The sequence below is a fragment of the Gracilinanus agilis genome, chromosome 6 (assembly GCF_016433145.1).
Source record: "Gracilinanus agilis isolate LMUSP501 chromosome 6, AgileGrace, whole genome shotgun sequence".
Taxonomy (NCBI): Eukaryota; Metazoa; Chordata; class Mammalia; order Didelphimorphia; family Didelphidae; genus Gracilinanus; species Gracilinanus agilis.
Window position 1 is genome coordinate 211,569,189 of NC_058135.1, and position 25,449 is coordinate 211,594,637.

General features: G+C 36.0%; 1 protein-coding gene across 1 annotated transcript in view; it reads left to right on the forward strand.

Moving 5' to 3' along the window:
• Positions 1–2,388: 2,388 nt before the first annotated feature.
• Positions 2,389–25,449, forward strand: part of STK32B (serine/threonine kinase 32B) — a 320,859-nt gene continuing 297,798 nt past the window's right edge. The window contains exon 1 of the mRNA XM_044680894.1: positions 2,389–2,439. The gene's annotated coding sequence lies outside the window, so the exon portion shown is untranslated. The remainder of the gene's footprint in view (positions 2,440–25,449) is intronic.

Genomic DNA, 25,449 nt, shown 5'->3' on the forward strand with positions numbered 1-25,449 from the left:
CAGGCTAATTACCAGATCTACCTTTTCTATAAGGTCTCCTCTAATCCCTCCAGCTAATAGTGTTCTCTCTTTCCTTATATTTTCCCTTATGTTTTCCTAGAGCACTTTGCCTAGATCTCCCCTACCTCATGGAGACTTATGTTACTTCTGTGTACATATCTTCTCCATCAAGTCTGTTAGAATCTCTTTGAATGAAGGGACTATTTCTTCTCTTAGCTTTGTATTCCCAGAACCTTGCCCAATATCTCTTTCATAGCAGGTGCTTCATTCATATTTGTTGCATCAGATTGAAGCAATCGAGCATAGAGAACAAAGCCCCATGACCACCAGCATTCCCATACCTCTACGTACTATGTGAGCTGTCAGTCAACCGATGGTGGTACGGTAAATAATTCTAACCATTGCTAACTGACCTCATGTAGATTTAATTTTGTTCAACACATATTTATTACATATGGGTTAAATGCCAGCAGTTGTATTCAGTGTGTGTGGGAAATACAAAGCTGAGACAGTGGCATTATCCTTACCCTCCTGAAACTTACAGTCACAATAAAGGTGTATGACCCATACGCACATAACTAATGTATACAGACTATGTACGATGGGTGTAAAATAAAGTGTTAGATGAGGTCTACTGAGGGAAGTGTTTGTTATTGATTATAGAAAAGAAACATTTTGGAAAGAGCTGATTAATAAACTTATTAGGACAGTAATATTTCTAGAAAAAAGCAAGTGAGCACTCTTTTGTTTCTACATTTTTTTTTTGTGGGGAAAGTTACTATTTCAGAGACACTAAATCTAGCTCTGAATCCCTCTAATCTGTAGCCTACTTCATCTCTTCATTATATATGCCTATAATTTATGCCATATTCTGATTTTGGCTTTTTGAGAGAGATAAATTTAATAACATTATAAATTTGTGTTCTTATTATATTTTGAATCAATTGTATCCCTTTATTTCAACATGCTTTTTAGATAATAAACTCTTTTAGGCACTTAGTTATATAATTAACTAATTGATTCAAATAACCTTTAACAAATAGCACATTCAGAATTTGAATTTGGGCTGAATCACTGGCTGATGAGGTGAATGTTAGGGGTATCTACCTAGCACAGTAGATAGAGTGCCATGCCTAGAGTTTGGAGGACCTGGATTCAAATTTGACCACAGACATTTCCTAGCTGTGTAATCCTGAGCATGTAATTTGATACCAAATGCCTATCCCTTACTGCTCTTATGTCTTGGAATAGAAGCTTAATATAGATTCTATGATAGAAAGTAAGAGTTAAAAAAAAGAAGTGAAAGTTGATGCAAAGTTTTTGCTCAAAGATTGGAAACTAAAGGAGTACCTACCCAGTTGTGGAATGGTTGAACAAATGAGGTTATTTAAAAATAATGTAATATTCTTGTGCTGTTCAGAAATGATGGAAGGGACAGTTTTAGAAAAATCTGGGAAGACTTGTGTGAACTGATGCAAAGGGAAGTGAGTAGAACCATAAGGATGATTTATAAAATGATCCGAACAATATAAGGCAAGGCAACTTTAAATTACTTAAGAAATGATAAATTCAATGAGTCCAATGATGATGCTTTTCATTTCCTGACATAGAGATGATAGAGTTGAAGTGCAAAGTGGGATACATATCTTTGGATACAGCCAATAAGGGATTTGTTTTGTTCAATGATCTGTATTATTATGTTATTTTAAAAATATTTAATAATATTTATTTTTTAGAAAAGTTAACATGGTTACATGATTCATGCTCTTACTTTCCTATTCACCCCCCCAACCTCCCCCCTACATAGCTGATTATTTTGTTATTTTTAAAAAACTTAGGAAGAGAATTTGGAGGAGTGGGTGGGCAAAAGAGTTTAATGATAGGAATGTAAAAAATAACATTAATTGAAGGAGTTAGATTTATTATATATTTAGTTAAATTGAAAGACTTTGTGTTTACATATTCTATCCTCTTTCTGTTATTTGTAAATGGAAATTTCATATTTGTGAAGTTTAGAATAACAAAAAAATCAAAATATAAAAATATATTTGTTCTTTTTCTAGAAATTCTAAAACGCTTGGATGAGCATTTTGATTTAGAAAAAGTTGGAAATATTTGAATGCTTGTGCTTCTAAAGTCAGATTACCAAGTGTATGAAATGGAGAGAAAGTGTAATAGACTGATAAGTATCTCAAATTACTAAGGGCAAGCTAGAAATTTTTAGAATGAGGTTACTTTGCTATTGAGGCCAATGCCCATTATAAGATGCTAGTTAGAGTGAATGTCATTAAGCACTAAAGATAAGAAAATAGGATCTGCCAAGAAATGAGAAGGATTTTGATAATTCTGATGTGTAATTTCATTTTTCTGTCTTCTCTTACAGTTAATTTTGACCATTTTCAAATACTCCGGGCCATTGGCAAAGGAAGCTTTGGAAAGGTAAGAAGAATGGATTTTTGTGGCATTCCAACCAAAGGGCCCATTGGGTTGCAGTCACAGACATTTGTGGGTATTGAATGATGTGGTTTGTAAAATTTTCACTGGACAAAGATTTTGCTGGTTTGGCTCAGGAAGGCAGGTCTGAATGGCTTCCTCTGGATGCTGGATAACTTTGTTCTCTCAATTAAATCACTGCAGCAGTATTGGCTAAAAGTGGATTCTCTTTGTGATAATTTGAGTTTGCTAATGGAATTTCTTCCATAAGGGACTAAAGAGGGAAAGGTGGGGAAAAAGCAGCACAACCCAGAAGCATTCATCAGAAAAAAAGGCAGCATACAAAGTCTGGCTTTGTATGTATCAGCTTATTCGGACACCTATGGGTCTGTCTATTCTCCAGTGAAATTTTACCAGAATTATGGAAGGACAGGAGTGATGTAGGCAGAGGGGAAGCATCATAATTAAATATGGAAATGCTGGTATTTTGTTCCCTTGGGCTCCATTCAATAATTCAGCTTCTATCGTGAACAGAGTACTATGCTAGGCACTTGGGGAGGCCCAAACACAATTAAATTTCAGTCCAGTAACCATTTATTGGACAAAGTTTACAACAAAAAGCCCAGCTCGTGGCCTGAGGGAGCTTTCAGGGAGCTTACAATCTAGCAAGCTCTATTTCTACTTGATCAGAATTTTTCCTTATGGAATGAAAATGTGAGTCCTTATAGGATGAAATGAATGCTCATCACACAAGGAACTATAAAAACAACTTAATTAGTTTTGAATTATGTGCGTTTGAATTGGATACCTGATTTTTTCTCATTTTAAAAATTCTGAAGAAGCTTATATATTCATTTAATTACATAAAATTAAAATAGCAAAACTGAGATATGGCATCCTTCACTTCAGTATCCAATAGCAACTAAATAAGCATGTGTGTCAACACTGAATATGGAGTGAACAATTTCAAGTTTTGTCTTTGTGAACATTAAAATCACAAGTTAAATTACCTGGTTGTCAAATGATTATTTGACCTAGACCTGAGGCAGTGTGTGAGTATAGAATACACAAACACACACACACACACACACACACACACACACACACACACACCTGAGTTCTTGTTGTAGCTCTGACATTTACTACTACTACTACTACTGATCCCAGGCAACTCATTTAAGTTGTCTCATCATCTCAGTTTACATATCTATAAAGCTGGTATAATCATTCTTGTACTACCTATCTCACCAAATTGTTGCAAAGAAAGTGCTCTGTAAACCATCATGGTCCATAGAAATGGGAATTATTATTAACCAAGGGGGAAATGTTCAAATACTATGTAAGTCATGGACTGTTGGATTTAGAAAGACTTTAAAAACCATCTAGTTTAACCCCTTACCCAGTGTTGGAATTTTCTCTATGGCTTCCCAGGAAGATGGGCATCCAGTCTTCGCTTGAATGCTTCCTGTGAGAACAGAAATTCTACCATTTTACAAGATAGCCAAGTCTACTTCTTATTTCATCAGGTGGTCTTGGGTCAGAGAGGCTCATTTCCTTGCATATCTATGCACACACTAAGAAAGGTGGCTTCCCAATAGACATGGAATGTGTATGATGATATAGTAGTAAAATACAGTGATAAAATACTAGAAAATCTTTGTTCCCTCCTGTTTCTGATTATAATTCACCTTTGCTGATGATGAGTAAAATATGGTCTCTGGGAATTTCTATTTCTTTATCTGTAAAGGGAGGATAATAATAATTAAACCGTTCACCCCATTGGATTACAGATTCATATTTAGAAGAAGCCTTAGTGGTCATACCCCCTCATTTTATAAATGATAAAACTGAGGTTCAAAGAAGTGACATGACTTCCCCAAGTTATCTTTTACAGAAGTTAAGGCTGTTATGGAGATGGGTCAGGAAACTATGAAGGTTTCAAGGCTAGTAAATAGCAGGGTTGAAATTCAAATCCAAGTTCTCTGGCTCCAAATCCTTCCTTTTTCCCTCTATACCAGTGGTTCCCAAACTTTTTTGGCCTACTGCCCCCTTTCCAGAAAAAATATTACTTAGCGCCCCTGAAAATTAATTTTTTAAAATTTTAATAGCAATTAATAGGAAAGATAAATGTATCTGTGGCCATCACTGCCTCCCTGGATTGTTGCAGCACCCACCAGGGGGCGGTGGTGCCCACTTTGGGAATCACTGCTCTATATTATACTGATTGTTTCAGGCAATATGTTTTATAAACCTTAAACTGCTACAGAAATGTACATTATTCTCATTATTTGTTGTCTGATAAAGAGAAGATTTTTAATCTCTGCCTTGGCAATAAATATTAAGCTGCCATGTATGATTAGAGTCAAGAGATTATCAACCTAGGATTATTTAGGTCTGGTTCAGTGGCTAACTGTACCATGCTTTTGTATCTTCTGTAGAATGAGGTAGTAACTGTTAGAAGGAGTGTCAGGTACTACCAAATTAGGTAGAGCACAATGTTATGATGTTAAATACATGATATATTGCTTCCTCACCTAGCCATAATCCCCCTAGATAGCTTCAGGTAAACTCTAATTATATCATTGTGTCTGAGCTGTGATCATCAAGAAGCTCTCCAAACATTTAAATTAGAATTTCTTATCATTGTTGTCTCCCTTGGTATTCTGAGGAAACCATCATATGATCTGCAAATCAGATTCATTTCACCTTTCCTTTGCCAATATATATTCCCTTCATTCAATTTTCATATTGCTATAGCTGGCATTCCTAATATTATGTCAATTAAAAGCAAGTAAGGTATCTTTGTTTCACTCTTATCTTATCAGAAAAGTATCCAGTGTTTCTCCATCATAACTGGTTATAAATATTGTGATAATATTAAAGGAAGACAATTTCATTCCAAAACAACCACATCTAAATGCTATGTTTTGATAGATATTTTCTATGTGTGTATTGCTGTAATCTTGGGTTTGTTTCATTATTCCTGTGTTTGTGTTAATTTGTCTTTACATATTAATAACCATCAAGCATATTGGTTTATAGTTCTATTTCTTTCTTTTCTTTTCTTCTTTTCTTTTTTTAAAAACCTTTACCTTCTGTTTTGGAGTCAATACTGTGTATGCTCCAAGACAGGAGAGTGGTAAGGGCTAGGCAATGGGGGTTAAGTGACTTGCCCAGGGTCACACAGCTGGGAAGTGTCTCAGGTCAGATTTGAACCCAGGACCTCCCATCTCTAGGCCTGGCTCTCAATCCACTGAGCCACCCAGTTGCCCCATATAGTTCTATTTCTTTGCTCTGTCTCTATGATTTGACCCTCATGTAAACTAAAATCACTTCTAATCCAAATGTCCTTAACTACAGGATTGTAAATTTAGATGTGAGAGGGATTTTAGATGCTATCTACTCTTACCCTCTTATTCTACAAATGAGGAATTGAAGCCTAGAAAGGTTAAATGAATTTCCTAAGATCCTACAGAAAGCAAATTCAAGGTTCTCTGACTCTAAAAACATTTTTTTCATTATACCATCCTACTTCCTCCATCAAAATCTACTCATTTTCAGAGGAGATTCTACTCTATGACTTCATCAGTCTCCCAATCATCATTTTTAAAGGACTGATAAAGATATTTTTTACATATTTACAACTCATGACCTTTGAATATTCATATGTAAATCAAATCATCTATGTTATGTCATTTGCCAAACCCACTCTTTGTTTTATCAGTCTTTTCAGAAATGTAATTGCTACCTTTTTTTTCTTTTTTTTCTCTGACTTATGATTTCATCAATGTAGGAAACTCCCATTAAAATAATTCTCCCTACTGAACCAAAATTGTTCTTTTATAAAGAGACATAGTCTTAGAGAGTTGTTTGTGGTCACTGAAAATGTAATGGATTTTCTCAGGACCATCCAAATAGCCTGTGGGGCTGGGGAAGGGGAATAAGAGGGGAGTAAGCATTTATATAGCACCTACTATATACCAGGTACTATGCTAAGTGCTTTACAAAACTCATTTGAGAATGATCAGGATTTAAATTCAAGACATCTCAACTCCAAAGCTTGCTTGTGATCCACTATGTCAGGCTGCCTTTCTAGCCTGCTTAAATAGAATCCAAGGGGAAAAAAAGCCACCTTCCTCCATGAGGAATTGTTGCTACTGATTTATATAAAGAATATTCATTTTTCTTTCTTAATGCATCACTTGCCACAGACCTGGTCGTAGAAAGCATTCTAAAAATGATATGTTTGAGATTAACTCAATTAACAAAATGGCACCGAGTATGTGTGAAGTACTGCAATTTTCATTTGGCTTTCTTTCTTACACTAGTGACCTTGTAATTATAGGCTTACCATGGCAGGATAAGCTGCCTTCCTTCTCAGAAGCTTGCTCCTAAGGTTCCTTTTATTAAATTTATAGATACTTTGACCATTCATATCATCAAATAAATGAGGCTGCCAAGCTGATCTCATAGAGTTCTTAGAAATTAAGTCAAGGAATAGGGCTTTATTTATGAAATTTTATGGCTATATATGACCAGTATTTCATAATCCTTGGCAATATTCCCTACCTGTCATGTCCTGTTGTGGTAGCAGTAGGTTGAGGGTATCTAATTTCTCCTTGCCAGCAAGACGGTCAATTTAATCAGTCAAAAGACCTTGTGGTCACTATGTACTAGCTGGCTGTCAGAAGAGAGCTACAGGGAAGCCATCCCCTTTGCATGGCATCTGGTCTGCTCTTCTACTTCCCCTTGGAGCTCACTGTGGCCTTGATTCCACTCTCTTGGAAACTTCAACTCAGATCTGGCATGCTTGACATTTTTTCCTGGCTTATGATACAGAAAAAAAGAGATCTGAATTGGGTGGCAATGGGGTGTGATTTAATTCCCAGCTTTAGCAGTGTCTATCAGAATGACCTCAAGCAATTTAATTCAACAAACACTGACCACATAGTGGTCACTGATGGGAGTGGGGGCAATAAAAATCACACAATATCTACCCTCCAAAAGTTTTTGCTTAACTTTTCCTCATCTGTAAGATGAAGGGGCTTATCACTACTGTAGGTAAAATTCATTTATATTCTGAAATCCTTCCCAATTTTAATATTCTGAGGATTTTAGTGTGAGCAAAGAATCCAGTAGTGTACAAAGGAGGGAAGGTCAATCCTAGAGAGGGTGATTGACCCAATGTCACAGGTAGGAAATGGAAGAACAAGGATTAAAATCCATGTCTTTTAACCCAGGTCCAAAGGTAAATGTATCCTGTTGGTTTAATTCTAAAGAGCATGAATTTGTGAAGCACAGTTTTATTTATGGTCTATCTTACTAGTTATAGCAATAGCAACAAGTCATATAAGGCCCTTGTACTCAATTCAATTCTCTAAACAATCTGCAGTGTGCTGACATCAGTCACTTTTGAAATATTACTAGATAGGCTCCTGGCAGATTTTAGGGCTTTGTGTGACATATGTTCTTGTGGGAAAAAAATTATAGCATCATTCACAAATGGAGAATTTGCCAGCTCATTTTTCCCATTTTGAGTCTTTTCACCCTTACCAACAATTTATTGTAAGTTCAAAGAAATCAGTCAGTTTCTCTGTACATCATTCCAGTTAGTAGAAAATATGTCTAAAAATTGAGCTACAGAATGATAACCCTAGAAAAGAAATTAGACGCTATTTGGTTCAACTCTCTCATTTTACAGCTTAGGAAACTAAGACCTAAAGAGAAGTCACTTGTCTCGGGTTACAGAGCTAGTAAATGGTAGAGCTCATTCCTGAACTCGAGTCTTTTGGTTTCATGCATTCATTCATTTGTTCAATAAGAAGTCATTTAGTATTGACTATGAGAAAAGTTCTCTGCCGAGTTTTGGGGAAGATCTAAAACTTCAACCTGATCCTTGTCCAAAAAGAGCTTGCAATATAGAAATAGTAAGAGTTCACATTGGCATAAGGCTTTATAGTATACAGAACACTCTGATTGTAACAATTTTGCAAAACAGATAGTGAAAATAATAAAGTTTCTATTTTTCAGATAAGTAATATCTCAAAAATATTAAACGCCTTGAATATAACTGCAGGGTAGTTGGTAGAACCAGTTCTTGAACTCCAACCTTCTTCTTTCAAGTTTGGTGGACTTTCCATTTTAAAGCTGTATTCTAGCAACTGTGATATAAACTAAAACATGGTAAGTTCATAAGAAAGATATAAAAAGCTAAGAGAATTTATAAGAGAGGGAGTTTTTCCTTCCTTGGCTGTTAAAATATAGTCAATTTTGGGGGCAGCTGGGTAGCTCAGTGGATTGAGAGCCAGGCCTAGAGACGGGAGGTCCTAGGTTCAAATTCGGCCGCAGACACTTCCTAGCTGTGTGACCTTGGGCAAGTCACTTGACCCCCATTGCCCACCCTTACCACTCTTCTGCCTTGGAGCCAATACACAGTATTGACTCCAAGATGGAAGGTAAGGGTTTAAAAAAATGAAAAAAAATATATATGTAGTCAATTTGATTTTATTGGTGTTGTTTGGGTTCTTGTTATAGCAGCCATCTTACTCTCTATGATGCTTAAGTGTGAGACTTCTAGTAGAGTATAAAACACTGCTTTCTTTCATTTCTTAAGCCTGATGTATGGCTTCCAAAATATTTATCATGTTTCGTGTTATCATCTTTTGAACTGAAGACACCAAGTATCAAGATATATGTTGACTTGGTTCAGAGAATCTTATCAAGTTCTTTATAGAATTTTCTACATTGTCTTCTGCAGTATATATTGGCAGTAATGTTATCCTGTCTGTTTCTATACACCTTCATTATCAGCACAACCAAATAAGAATAACCAACTCTTCCATGAAATGAGGTTACCTTTTGGGTACATCATTATATAAACTTTCTTAATTTTTTTATTTGTCTTTCTGAGGAAAACTCAAAACTCCTCTTTCCAATGAATGGTAATGCTTGTCTTTTGATTTAATTTATAGATTGATATTATTAAATGGCTCAGAGGTCAGCATAATCAAATGAATCATCATCTAGTCCCAGATTTATGGTGATGAGTCTTCCTATATTCAGACATTATCTTTTGGCCACTTTGCTCAAATGTATAAAAATGGTCAAGGACTTGGGAAACCTAAGTTATGATCTTGGATACATTATTACCTGGAACCTTGGACAAATCTTTATCTCTGGGCCTTAGTTTCCTTATTTATAAATGAAAAGGTGGGGGCAGTGGGGCATTATGGACAAAAATCTGCCCTCAAAGTCAAGGAGACATGAGTTCAAATCCTGTAACTGATCCAAACTGACTCTGTGACCTCCAGGAAGTCATTTAATCTCTGTGTTCTAGACCACTCTCTTAGATTCTAATTCTTGGGGTACAATCTTTTAAAATGGAGAACACAAACTAGTTGAGATCCGAGACTGTTTACATTCTGAATGTGTATCTTCTAGTACCTAGGACAGTTCCATATAGACCTGTAGTTTAGGTTACAGAGACTGAGTGATTTAGCTATACCGAGCCTAACCTCCACCCCCCAGACCTCAAAGAGCATTTTTAGAAATATCAGATTTGGAGAGACATTTTGATGTTACCAACACATATCTACAATGCATAGGGAGTGGGGATGTACAGTGTATTTATTGGAATATTGTAATGTATCTCTATGGTTTTGTTCTTGTTGAATGCAATACAATCAAATGCATTTTGTTTCAGATTGATCGGTCATGCTAAGCTGTAGCTATTATTTAAAAAAAGGATATTGGCTAGAACAGAATGAAGAAAATGGCCTTCTCGATTTTGAATGAATATTTTTTTCTCTGCCTTATGCCTCAGGCAAGTTTCATAACCTGAGGTTGTTAAGACTTCAAGAAAGAAGTCTGACTTTTGAACAATTACAGTGATCTTGATTATCAGCAAAAGCAAATATGAATTCAGAAAAATCTAATTTTACTTTCTCATTGGGAATGGTTAAATGAATACCCAGCAAGAATTTATTAAGTACTTACTTTTTTTTTTTTAAACCCTTGTACTTCGGTGTATTGTCTCATAGGTGGAAGATTGGTAAGGGTGGGCAATGGGGGTCAAGTGACTTGCCCAGGGTCACACAGCTGGGAAGTGGCTGAGACCGGGTTTGAACCTAGGACCTCCTGTCTCTAGGCCTGACTCTCACTCCACTGAGCTACCCAGCTGCCCCTAAGTACTTACTTTTTGTGAGACATTGTGCTAGGTTTACAAAGATAAAGTGAAAACAGCTCCTGTCTTCAAGGAACTGATTATCTAATACTTTTTTGAGCTCTTTTGGGATCTTTTTGGAATTATTCTATGCAGGAATGAAAGGATTATTATTCCTATTGTATAGATGATGAAACTGAGACTCATAGAGGTAAAGCTTCTTGCATTCATTTACACTGCTAGGAAGTATCTGCTAAAGGCTAGAATTTAGGAATCTTGGCCTGTCATTCTGTTCCTTGTGTTTTTATTTTGTTTTGGAGGCAACATGATATACTGGGAAGTGGAAAGGAAGTACTGAACTTGCATCAGAAGCATATCAGAGCCCTCTTTCTTCTACTTGCAAGCCATAAGACCTTGAGAATACACTTGCCTGTAAAATAGAGATACTAACACTTTCTACTTCACACTGTCATTGTGAGGAAAAAATTTTGTAAACTGCAAAACATATTCATATGAACTATGATTAGTTTCCTATATATTATGGTTCCATTTTCTCTCTTCCATTCTCTTTTTCTATTCCCTCTCTTCCTCTCTTTCTTACTTTCTTTCCTTTTAAATGTCATAATAATCCAGGCATTTGAACCATCCTATCCTCCCTCCCCCTCTTTTAAACATATGGCACTGGTGGAATTCCATTTAACTATTTTTTCTAAGGATAAGCAAATTTAGAAGTATGCTTATAGATCATTTTACCAAACTGTTCTGTTTTAAATGTGAAGAAACTGGGACAAGTTAGGTTAAATCATTTGTTCGGGGCCACATGAATATGAAGTAGCAGAATAGGACATGAAATTCAGGTCTTCAAAATCCATATTCCAATGTGCTTTCTTTTACTCAATATTTCAATATATTACATAATAACTAGCCTTAAGACTAATTATTACAAATTAATTCTGAATTGGGAAACACAAGTCATGCTCCTTACATCATTGAGGTATCCAGTCTGTTTGAAAAATATATTAGCAGGAAGATGATTGTGCCTGCATACACTAGGCATAGCGCCCCAAACTGGGTTTGATGGAAGAAAAGGGCCATTGGTAAGTCTTACTCACTTTTCTGAAGAAGAATCTGACAAATGGCTCTATCTTCACTAATAATGTGTTTTCCTTCAGGGCAGAGCTAGCCAGTACCATAATGTCATCAGTTTCAGACCCCAATGACTTTCTGGGGAATCAAATATATGAGTAAGTAGTCAATCTCTTTATTTCCCCATTCTTAGCTTATATCCACTGGACGCTACTGGAATTTGGGATTGAGATAATCAAAGCATGGGCTATAGCAAGGGCAGCAAAAATATTAGCTGAATGTGATGCTGGATGTTCCTGACTGCTTATTTTGGAACCATTCCCCTGCAGATGCCTTCCTTAATTTTCACTCATTTAGCAGCAGTTTTCCCTTTTTCAGACTCTGAAGACACTAGAAGGCTTGTCTTTTGTATTTCAGCTATGTTTATATGGGCCTGTTACTTTCCTATTCCATTCATTAACTGTAACATAGTTAGTTAGGTGGCACTGTGGATAAAACACTGTCCTTGGAATCAAAAATTTAAAAAAAAGATCTGAATTCAAATCCACCCTCAGATACTTACTAGCTGGGTGATACTGAGCAAATCATTTAACCTCCACCTGCCTCAGTTTCTTCATCTGTAAAATGAGGATAATAATAGCCTCTCAGGGGTGTTGGGAGGATGAAATGAGATAGTATTTTCCAAAAGCCTGCACACTTTAAAGTGCTTTTTAAATGCTAGCTATTATATGTACAAGAATCCAAGGCTATCAAGATGAAAATGAAGAAGTCCTTGCCCTCAACAAGCATGTAGTTTTACTAAACCAATATATGTACACAGATAAGTAAATATAAAAGGTAGACTGGACTTTTGATTTCACTCCCTCATCAGATGAAGCAACTCCCCCTGCCAGTTTAGGTTTGGCACCTTCTCTGCCATTTTCAGTCTTAGAGAGTTCCCTGGAGCATCAAGAGTTCCAGTGACTTTCCCCAGGTCATTAGCCAATATTTCAGGAGCTGTATTTGAACTCAGATCTTCCTAGCTGCCCCCCAAAACACACACACACAACACTTATAAAGTACTTTGCAGACATTAAAGTTCTCTATAAATGCTATTTATGATTATTATAATTAATTTCAAGAGGGAGAAATCACTAACAATTAGCATAAGATTTAAATTTGAAAGCAGGGGATGTTTTATTTCTTTTTTTAATTTTCTTTTAGCACTAAACCCAGTAGGTTCATATTAAGCATTTGTTAAAGTCTCCAGAAATACCATATTCTTCACTTTGTGCCCCTAATTCCTCCTTTAGCTTCTTTGTAAACATTCCAGAAGACTTTTATTTTTATTCCAGGGAAGTTAGTATGCAGATGGCATAGAAATTATCATGAAACAAGTTCCACCGCTCACATTTATATCCTTTTAAAGTTTCAGAATATTTTATACATATTATCTTCTTTTTAAACCCTTATCTTCTTTCTTAGAATACTATGAAGTATTGGTTCCAAAGCTGAAATATAGCAAGGGTTTGGCAATGGGGGTTAAGTGACTTGCTCAGGGTCATATAAGTAGGAAGTGTCTGAGTCCAGATTTGAACCCAGTTTCTCCAAACTCCATGACTGAAACTCAGCCACTGAAGCCACCTCGCTTTCCCATACACATATTATCTTATTTGTTCCTTGAAATAACCTTGAGAAGAAGGGGGCATAAATATTGGGAAGGTATATATCATAGAGACATATATTTTGGAATTGAATTGGAGGACCTAGATTTGAATTAGCGCTGCTGCCTACTTCTTTTGAATGAATGGATAAAAAAATTGGGGGCTTATTTGCAAAGCACTATACTAAATGTTGGGGAGTAAAATTATAAAAATAATACAATTTCTCATCTCAAGGAGATGACATTCTAATGGGAGAAAGAAAATATATAGGTTTCAGCTAAAAGCTGGCATTTACATAGCACTTAAGAGTTTACAAAGTGTTCCACAAATTTTATCGCATCAATCCTTACAACACTGTGACATAGGTGCTATCAGACAGAGCTTAAGTGATCTGTCCAAGTTCTCATGGTCCTTAGAGTCCACTGGCAAAGCTGATGATAATGCATATTCTTTAATGTTATTTCTATTGAAAACCATCTATTTTTGATGATGAACCATTTGATAGTGCAAATGATGTTGTGGGGGAAAATTCTTATTTTCTGGATCTTTTGAATGTGGGTGAGATACTTTCTCTTAGCCTCAGTTTCTTCATCTATCAACATTTGTTAAATGCCTACTATGTTTCAGGAACTGTGCTACCAATACAAAAAATATAAAAACTGGGCCTTAGAGATCATATTCTAATCAAGAAGATAAAATGCAAAGAACCCCAGTTATATTCAGGATAAGTTGGGGGACACGATCAGAGGAAAGACTAAGATTAAAGAGATCTAGGAAAGGAATTTTAAATAAAGTAGGAATTTATTTTATGTTTAAAAAACCCCACCTTCTATCTTAGAATCTATACTAAGTACTAGTTCCAAGACAGAAGAACGATAAGGACTAGGAAATAGAGGTTGAGTTACTTGCCCAGAGACATACAGATAGGAAGAATCTGAGACCACATTTGAACCCAGGACCTTCCATCTCTGGTCCTGGCTCTCTAGCTATTGTGCTATCTAGCTTCCCTGTTAAGATAAGATTTTAGGTGGAAGAAATCAGGAGAGTTAGAAGTCAGAGATGAGGAGGGAAAATACTAGGCATGGAGGAAGAGTTAAAATGCTTAGATTTTCTTCTTCAGAAATAGCAAGCATCACTAGATCAGTCATAGAGTATGAGGATGGAAGTAAGGGACAAAGGAAGAGCGTGGAATTAGATTATCTTTTGAGTCCTTAATGTAAAATTTTATGATTCTTATTTTCTAGATGAAGAGACTGAAGTTCATCGAATTTAATTGATTTGCCCAAGGTTATAGAAAAAGAGGGAACTCAAGAATTGGTAGGCATCAGTTAATGTTTCTTATATTGAGAATTTGAACCCAAGTCTTCTGATTCCTGGTCTAGTGCTATTTATATGAGATACTGCCTCTCAGTGATTTTAAGGATCATTTTTATGGTAATAGAAGTTAGTTATCTTCAGTGTTTGGAGCAGAATCATTTGAGAAGTAATTTTAAAATGTTTTTTGTAGGTTGTTAAGCATTTCATTTTCCTGAACAGCCCTGGGGCCCAAATAAAACAAGTATAGTGTTAATTAAAACATATAAAACAACCAGAAACAATTTAAGAATGAAATATCAGAAAATAACACCAAATTGCATGATGATAGCACTTTTATGAGTCTCAGCGGAAAGCTTTGGTTTAGTATCAAATAATGGTAGTAAAGATAATAATCCCAAATTCAACTATTATATAGTAATAATCCTTCTAAATTCCAACATATATTAACACTTTCAACCTTACTTTCTACAGTTTCAATATGCATGCTAAAATTCATAAAATAAAACGAATGATTGTTTTAACAACTAGACATAAATGCTGAGTAGAGAAGATGAAATTTTCAATGTTTAGAATTTACTTTACAAAAGCATTTTAGAAGCCCGATTTTGCTACCCTTCAGGGCTCCCCTTGAAACTTCATCCTTTTTCATTCTTGTGATGGTGACCATACTTGGACACTTCAGATCTGATATCTCAAAACTTTGAGTGTCTTTGCCAAAACTGCAGATCACAACTCATCCACATTCTCTCCTTGTGTTTGACTTTGGACCTTAACTGGTCCTTGATTATATTTGTGAATCTTTCACTCATCTGTAGGGAGGCTTTCCTTTAGCCAGATCTTCTTCTCAATCAGCTAACTTTTATATAAGACTTTATGAGTTTTTTCCCCTTATTATTGTTCAATTTTATTGACCCCATTTCTTCATGACCCCATTTGGGGTTTTTTCGGCAAAGATACTGGACTGGTTTGTCATTTCCCTTTCCAGCTCATTTTGCAGATGAGGAAACTGAAGCAAACAGGGATTAAAGTACCATGCCCAGAGTCACACAACTAATAAGTGTCAAAGGCAAGATTTTGATTGAGATCCTCCTCTCTCCAGGTCTGGTACTCCATCCACTACACTATCTAGCTTCCCTTGATCCTCGTAAAACAATGTTATTCATCTTTCTCTTCTCTCTTTCCTTCTCTCTTTTTTTCTTTTCTTCTACCTGTCCTTTTCTGAGACACTGCCTTGAAATGGGGCTTTTCTTCCTTAAAAATTCATAGTGCTTTGTTTTGCTCTTTTCTTTCTTCTTGTCTCATTTTACCGTGTCTCATTTATTTCTTGTGCATATTTTAGTCTCCCTCTGGAAGTTCCTTCAGGTCAGAGATACGATCATGTGTGGGTTCTGTTTTGTTTTTATCTTTGTTTTTTTAATGCCTAACAAAGGATATTTCACATAATAAACATTTAATAACTATTTGTTGGACTGAAATTGAATTTAATTTCTCATTCATCCCTCAATTTTCTCTCTCTCTTAGAATTTTGCCCCTCCTCCCTTTAATCTTTTTCTTCCTAGCCCTCTTCTGCTGCCTTTAAAAGGCTAGCAAGCCTTCATTTTTATTGTTTATTCAAACAATTTATTATTTTTAATTATTAATAATATTTAGTAATCATTATTAATAAACCTTCATTATTTAGTAGATACTTGAAAATGAAGTATGCTATGCCTAGAAGTGTGGTCTCAATATGGATGTCATCTTTAAAAAATGGTTGAATCAATGATAAATTTACTCATTTTATATTAATAAGCTCCTGATTGACTGAGGTCACAGACTTGAAGACTCCTCTAGCTCCTGGGACCCACACTGTGATATGCTTAAATCTCAATAAAATACTCTGTCCCTACATGTCAATGGTTTTTGAGCAAAGCCTCCAGAGAAATAATCTGTTGCTGTCCAGTCTACAGACTTCACTGCTTCATTGAGCTCCCCAGCACTGTTTTTTAATCAAGGCATTTCATTCAAAGACCAATTCCACCAAGATCAAAAAGGTCCTTGTCACTTTGCTACTCCTAAAAGACAATTCAATTTCTCCTTATGGTAAGGGGGAAAAATGTTAACTCCAAGTCTGTCTGAAGTGTGCACTTCTGGGGTACATTTATTTAGCTATTTCCATAGCTGCTTACCGGTCACTGGGTGGTACAGGGGAGAGCGTACTGGGTCCAGAGTCAGTCATCTTTATGAGCTCAAGTCTGGCCTCAAATACTTACTAGCTGTGTGATCCTGGACAAATTATTTAACTCTGTTTGCCTCAGTTTCCTATCTGTCAAATGAGCTGCAGAAGGAAATGGCAAACCATTCTAGTATATTTGCTGAGAAAATCCCAAATAGGATAACAGAGAGTTGGACTGAACTGAAAAATGATTAAACAATGAAAATAGTAATTTACATTTTCTCCTCTGTGTGATACAATTCAAAGTTCTGGAATTGAACTCAGAATGCCTAGGTCTGAACTCTACCACTGCCTACTTACTCATTTGGGACCCTCTGGGCCTCAGTTTGCACACATTTAAAATGTATGTCATACCACTTATACCATCTGTCTTAATAGTGTTGTTGTGAGGAAGTGCTTTGTAAACCATAGACTCTAGATATTTTTACAAAAAGATGAATGACTAAGGAGATGTTTAAAGAATTGAAGGTGACTTTTAAAATTGTTATTAACAGCTTAATACATTTAAAGAAACACTCTCCTTTAAGGTAGCTCCCTTGAGAGATGGAGGTGCCCAATCTTTCTCTGAGAGATTGCTTCTGCACCATCTGTACCTGCTTCTCATTACTGATACTCCATCACTTTCCTAGAATCTGTCAAACTATAAACTTCCATATCTCCTGCAATCTCAATGATTGCTGCCTACCTGCCTATCACCTCAGAGGGAGGGAATCAGGTAGATATCTGAGCAAGATCTCAGACGTCCTTGTGATCTATCAGGCCCTCTTGAGTATCCCCAAACTATCTGGAAATGGGTGAGTAGCCATGGGAGAGGCAAGAGTTTGGAAAAAATGTTAGCAATATTACATGTCGAGCCCTGGGGAAAACCTCTTATGTGACCATCCCCTTTCCTTCACTGGTATTTAATATTCCCTCCAGATTCTGGTTGTATTTTTTGTCCTAATGGTGATGGGTCTAATGTATCTTTTCCTCTAGAGATTCTAGTTGTTCTTTGGACCACTGATGACCAGGATAAACTAGGTTTCACTTGATGTCTCTGGATTCTGGTTATATCTTTTCCCTTTGTATTCTGGTTATTGCCTGTTCCCTACTTCATGCTCCTAGATGTCTCTAATTATGCCAAATGTCATTATCTTTCAAGTTAAGACATGCTGTGGAAGGAGACTCTTGCTTTCTCTACTGAGTAGGTAATTCAATTCATTTGTAAAACCCCAATAAGTTGCCAAAATAGACTTGTTTCAAAAAACTTTAATTTGGACAAGAAACTTAAACTCTCTATGTTAGTTCTTCATCCATAAAATAAAGACAAAATCCACCATATAGCTCAAAGAGTTGTCAGGATCAAATGAGAATGAAATATGAATAATATTTTTCACATACTAAAGTCTTATATATGCATTAATGTTGGGTTTTTAAAAATAGTTGCATTTGTACTACTACAACCACTACTGCTGCTGCTGCTAACTACTCTTTTAACAAACTAAAGAGGAGACATCAGAAAGGAGAAAAAACAAATTAATAATGAATTGGCATTGACACTGAACCCTGGAAACAAAATTGGAGCTGTTGCCAGAATACTGAGGAAAATTAAAGAACATCTGCCATTAATAAACAAAGAACAGGCATTATCAAAAACAGAAAACAAGAAATAATTTGGAAAAACTTGGACTTATTCATCAATAACTGAAAAAATCATCCATTCATTTTCCTGCTTGGAGAAAAAAAACAGTGGATATATAAAAAAAATCAGGAAAAAACTAGAATTCAAATTAATTTAAAGAAAACTTGATACAATTAGGATTTCCTATATTTAAGCAAGAAACAATTTACACATTGACAAAATCCACAGAACAAAAACAGGGATTACCCCCACATTCAACTCCTCCAGGTATATATTTATTATCAAACTCTTAAAATGCAATTATGGACATGATTTAATAATTTCACAAGAAGGAACACATCCATACCAATAAACATTCATTTGTCCAGGCTCTTTCACCTAATTCCAAAAACAAAACTAGTATATACTATATCAGATATCAAGGGAAATTGAAACTCTCCTACCTGTATTGATTATACTTTTGTAAGACAAAAAATTATCTTGTTCTCCAAAAGAATTCCAGAAATTCAGAGAGAAAGGGTCGTGACTAGGTTGAGCTTTTGGTATACAAATAAACTCTGAAGAACAATTTCAACAAAGTAAACACCAAGTGAACTTTAAAACAATGAACGAGTTAACATTGATCAATGTAAGTATATATAGTTATAACAAAATTGAAATAGGATTGTTTACTTCTCTCTTCAATTTTCAGAAAGCAACCCCTTTAGGATGGAGAGGAAACAAGACAACAGGAGTTCTAAAGTGATTAAATTGCATTTCAATATCATCTCCATAGAGGGACATCAAGACAAACAAATCCCTCAATATAAAGCCTATAGGGAAGAAGAGAAAACTAACAGAATTAATTTTACTGGCAATTATAGTACAAGAACAAGTTGAGGGTAGTGGGAAGAATAAACCATAAAGGAAAATGTGAAAATACTTTAATTTTTTTTCTTTTTAAAAAATTGCTAGGAATATTTAAATCATGAAAGTCACAATCTAAGAATGAGGAGGAGAGAGAAAGGAAAGAAAATAATTGTAAAGCAAGATTCCTATCTAGGACAGGAAGGGCAGGAAAATTTTTAAAAATGAAATGATTATAGTAGAAACATTAGAATTTATTTTAATGCTATATATATATGTGTGTGTGTGTTATAAGATTAGGATTATACTCATAGTAATTAAAAAGAGTGGTTATACATTCTGTTAAAATATATATGTAATGGGGCAGTTATATGATGCAGTGGATAAAGTGCTGGGCTCAGGAAGGAAAATCTAAGTTCAAATCCAGCCTTAGCCACTTGCTAGCTGTGTGATCCGGGGCAAGTCGCTTAACCCTGTTTGCCTAAAAAAAAAGATGAAAAATATTGTAACATTGATTACTCTGCTTCCCTGCCCCACTAATTGTGTTTGATTTCACACCTCCTCCAGGGTTGCCCAGGACCTTTAAGGGAAATTAATGGGTGTCTAGACTCTTTGCCAATGTTTCTAGCATACATTGATGGGGTTCCCTAAATTTTGTTTTGGAATTGATACTTGGTATTGGTTCCAAGGTAGAAGAGTGGTAAGAGCTAGGCAATTAGGTTTAAGTGACTTGCCCAGGGACACGCAGCTGGGAAGTGTCTGAGGCCAAATTTAACCTGAAGGCTTCCCATCTCTGGATCTGGCACTTTATCCCAATGAATTGCCTACCTGTCCTCTTCATTAATCTTTAATCCTTCCCTGTCTACTGGCTGCTTCTTTACTGTTTTCAAACACCCATATTTCCCTCATCCTCAAAAATCCTATATCAGTCCTCCATGTCATGGATGTCCTTGAAGAGACCAGATAAATTGATGCCTGGGAAACTGATTTAAATCTGGGCTTGAGATACTTTATAGCCAGGTGAACTTGGGCAAGTTACTTAGCCCTAGTTACCTAGTACTTACTGTTCTTCTGCTTTGGAACCAATACTAAATATTGATTCTGAGACAGAGGGTAAGAGTTTAAAAAAATAAAATCAGTGAATTCCCTTCCTTCCTTCTTTCTCTCTCTTTTAATTTTCCCTCCTTAACTCTTAGAGTTCTGGCTTCCACCAAAATGTTCTTTCCAAAGTTACCAATGATCTCTTAATTGGCTTTTCTCGGTCCTCATGACCTCTCCGTAGCCGCTGATATTATTACTCATCTTCTCCTTGATACTCTCTCTTCTCTAAGTTTACATGATGTTGGTCTGGTTCTTTCACTTATTTGAGCACTTTTCAATTGTCTCCACTGGATTTTTATCTAAGACACACCTAGAAATAATGTTTTTCCTCCATCCCTCTCTAAGGCTCTGTTTCGCATTCTCTTATCTTCTCTATCAATACAATTTTTCTTGGTGATCTTATCAGTCCCGACAAATTCAAATTTCATCTCTACAGATGATTTTCAAATCTATCTATCCAGCCCTAATCTCTTTCCTAACCTCCGATCTTAAGTCTCCAAATACCTATTGGACATCTTGAACTAGATGGACTGTAGGTATCTTAAACTCAACATATTTAAAACTAAATTAAATCATCCTCTCCCCAACCCTCCAGGCCCTCTCTTATTCCTAACTTTCCTATGACTGCCAAATAATTCACCATTCTGTGAGGTTCACAACATACGTGTCATCCTGGATCACTAAGTTTCTCTCACTCTTCTCCTCCCATATCCAATTTGTTGCCAAATTCCATTAGTTCTATCTTTACAACAGCTCATATATACTCTCTTCTCTCCTCTGCCGCTGTCACTACCCTTATAGATTCCCTCCTTGCTGCACATCCTCACTATTGCAATAGCTTGGTAGGCTCCCTGACACAAGCTTCTAATTCCAACCCATTCATCCTTCACCTGTCAAATTGATCTGTTTGACCAGGCCACCCTACTGTTCAGTGTCTATAGGATCAAATATAAAAATCCTCCCTTTAGCTTTTAAAGCCCTTTATAAATTGTCTGTTCTTTACCTTTTTCAGTTCCTTTAAAACCTTACTCCTGACCAAATGCTCTAAAATCCAGTGACATTGGCCTCTTTGACATATCTCACATATGACACTCCATCTCTTGATTCTGTTTTTTCCCCCTGACTGTTCCCCATGACTAGGATTCTCTCCCTCTGTATCTTTTTTCTCTTGGATTACCTCACTTTCTTCAAATCCCAGCTGAAATTTCACCTTCTTCACAAAACCTTTCCTGATCCCTATTAAGGCTAGTGCCTTTTTTGATTTTCTCCAGTTTATTCTGTATACTGCATATCATGTTCCTACATAGATGTTTGTGTGTTGTCTCCTTTAAATGGAGCTTTTTGAGGGTGAGACTGTTTGTGTGTGTGTGTGTGTGTGTGTGTGTGTGTGTGTGTGTTCCCAGTGTTTAAAACAGTGCATAGCATATAAGCATTTAATAAATGTTTGTTGATTTGACATCAAGGTGAAAATTAACAACTGATTCAGGATGGTAGTTTAGAAGAGAAATTAGGGTTGGGTATACCGATTCGGATGTCATCTCCTTAGAGATGATAATACTCAAATTCCTGGAAACTTATGAGAGGGAATATGAGAAGAAAAGGATTCATAACAATAGAGCCTTGAAGGACATACATAATTAGAGTGTGGGACCTGAATGATAATCCAGCAAAGGAGACTGAGGATTGGTCTGCTGAAAAGGAGGAGGAAGCCAAAAGGTAGATATATCTGGAGAGCCAAGGAAGCAGACATAGTTTTGTTATTATTTAGTCATTTCAGCCATGTCCAACTCTTCATGACCCCACTCGAGGTTTTCTTGGCAAAGATACTAGAGTGGTTTGCCATTTCCTCCTCCAGCTCATTGGACAGATGAGGAAAGTGAGGGTTAAATGCCTTGCCCAGAGTCAGAGAGCTAGTAAGTATATGAGGTCAAACTTGAATTCAGGAAGATGAGTCTTCCTGATGTTAGGCTGGGCAATCTATCCACTGAGCCACCTGGCTGCCTCTAGATATGATCTCTCTAACAGTAAAAGCTACAGAATTTAAGAAGAATGAGGATTGAGTAAAGGTTTTCATATTATTATTAACCTTTGAGAGAACACTTTCAGTCTAGTGGTTAATTACAAAACCTACTGTTTTGGGGGAAATTAGTAGAATTTGAGGAAGTGCACACCTTGAAAACAAGCAGGATTTTTCCATCACTTCTCTGGGAGTTGGGCTATGAAAGGGAAAAGAGAGACAGTATTGTAGCTTGACAAGGTAATGTGAGTTGTTTTTTATAACAAGAATTGGGTAATGTGAAGCACATTTGTATGTGTCAGAGAAGGGCATCTAAGGGATGCAGTGGATATAGTGATGGGCCTGATATCAGGAAGATTCCTGAGTTTAAACATGAGTTAGACACAACTGAATGAGAACAACAAGAAAGAAGTAATGGAATGAGCTAATAGATAATGAAGGATTGAAGATAAAAGAGGAAGCCTCTCCAGGGGAGGGAAGATGAGACAAATGAAAGATTAGGTGGTCTTTTCAAGGAGCAAAGTCTTCTCTTACAGATTAGAGCAGCAGTTCTCAAACTTTTTTGGTCTTAGGACTCCTTTACACTTTTAAAATTATTGAGGGCATGTTGTCCTACATTTTAAGTCCAGTTAAGATTAGGTAACAATTTTGTAGTAGGCAGAGTTGTGTGGTTTCCTCAAGCTATGTTCAGCAACCTGCAAGTAAGAATAGAGAATATGTATTTGTGGGTTGACATACAATCAGCTGGCAAGACATGAGCAGTTTAATGGAATAAGCAATTCAAGAGTAGAGCATGGGGGTGAAGTGCTTAATTATGAGGTCAGAACTACAAAAAGAAGAAAGTGAGCCCAAATTAAGAGATATTAGTGTAGGAATATAAATTTAGGTTTTTATGCTAATATGAGAATTCTATAGTAATATTGTGGTCACCAATTTAAAGATATTATAACTTAAGTGAAAAATGACTTTTAGTAGTTTTATTTACAAAGAGGTAGAGTGAAAATGGAAAAAGGTAGCTAAAGAGACAGGTTTTAACAAACCTACTAGTCCTCCTCCATTGAAGTAAGGCTTAGCTCTGTAGGGGCTTCCCTACATCCAGTGGTATCTTTAGCTAGTGTTCAATTAACACAGCCTCCTCCAAAGCCAAGGCAGGAATCTCCAGAACCCATCTCTCCAGAAGCCAGGAAAGGAAGGCCAACTACTCATTCACCCAAGACGAACTACAACGGAGAAGACTGAAGGCTGAGTCCCAAGGAGAAGTCCTCCAACACCTAAGTCCAAAGGAGAAGATCCAGGAACAGTTCTCCAAGAAGCAGTCCAAGAGCCAGGGTTGAAGGACCAAGGTCCCCTTGACAGGAAGTTCAGTTTTTCAATTTCTTTTTCTGATATGGGATTATTTAGGTTTTCTATTTCTTCTGCTGTTAATCTAGGCAATTTATATTTTTGCAAATATTCATCCATATCCCCTAGATTGCTATATTTATTGCCATATAATTGGGCAAAATAGTTTTTAATGATTGCCTTTATTTCCTCTTCATTAGAGGTGAGGTCTCAAGTTCAGCTTTTATAATCCTTTTTCCATATCACTTCTTGTCCCTTCCTCCACTTTATGGGAACCAATTGCAGTTTTTCAATTTGTCTAGCACTGCCCAGGGGCAGGGCAGTGACCTCTATAATTGTCACCCACTTGCAAACTCTCCTACTTAGTGTTTAGTAGAGATGTTAAAGTTTTTGACTGATTAATTTAAAAATTGCTGATTGATAGTATGAAAGGGAATTCTTTATTCTCTTTATCTACTTTGAGTTAACATTAGTCAACTCTTTCTTTTAGTATCCCTACTTAGAACCTAACTAACCACTAAGTAAAGAGTGATTTTCCCTTTAAATTGATAAAATATCACTTATTCAAATATAAAACCTATTATTTTTGTAGTAGAGATATCTCAGCTTTTCTACTGAGAACAGGGTATCCAATTCTTCATTAGAATTCCATTATTAGGGGGCATCTAGGTGGCTCAGTGGATTGAGAGCCAGGCCTAGAGTCAGGAGGTCCTGGATTCAAATCTGGCCTCAGATCCTTCCTAGCTGTGTGACCCTGGGCAAGGCCCTTAACCCCTGTGGCCTGCCCTTTAATGCTCTTCTGCCTTAGAACTAATACACATTATTGATTCTAACATGGAAGGTAAGGGTTAAAAAAAAGAATTCCATTATTAGTTGGCATACTTTCAGAAATGTTAGTTATATTAATAAGGCAAGAAAAATAAGCTAATGGAATAAGCCCTGCCAAAGAATAAGCTAAAACATATCCATTTCCAGATGATTTTATGATCTATTTAGAAAACTCAAGAGACTTAACACAAAAATTAATTGTTAGACTTAACAAAATTTTAAGACTTAAAATAAATCCTCCTAAAGTGCCAATATTTCCATATATCCCTGCCAAAATTACCAAAAGGGAAATATCATTTAATATAATGCTTTAGATGTTTGAGAATAAATTTACCAATATACTCAAAGTACCTCTTGAATATGGTCATGAAAATATATGTACATTTTTTAAAATGAGAAGTGAATAATTGTAGAGATTAAATTATTAGCTTGAGCTATTAGAACAGAGACAAAAATACCACCTAAATTAATCTATACATTAAAGGTAATATCAATCAAATTTCCAATGGTATAGTTCATATAATTAGACAAAGTGATAACAATTCATATGGACAAACCAAAGATCAAGAATACCATTAGTAAACATGAGGAAAATAGGAGGAAACATGAATTATAATGAGAGATATCAAATTATACTTTATTGATCATGCTCTGACACACACTCCTAGGATGAGGAAGGCTCCATCTTCCTCCAACCCCAATTTAGACTTCTAGGGTATCTTGAGGGATTTAGGAGTTTAGAAATGTTTCTTCTCTACCTCTCTTTACTTGAACTGCCCCTCACTCTAGGTGTTTTCCTCATTGATAGATGGCAATTTTTAATACCCAGGCTCCATTTAT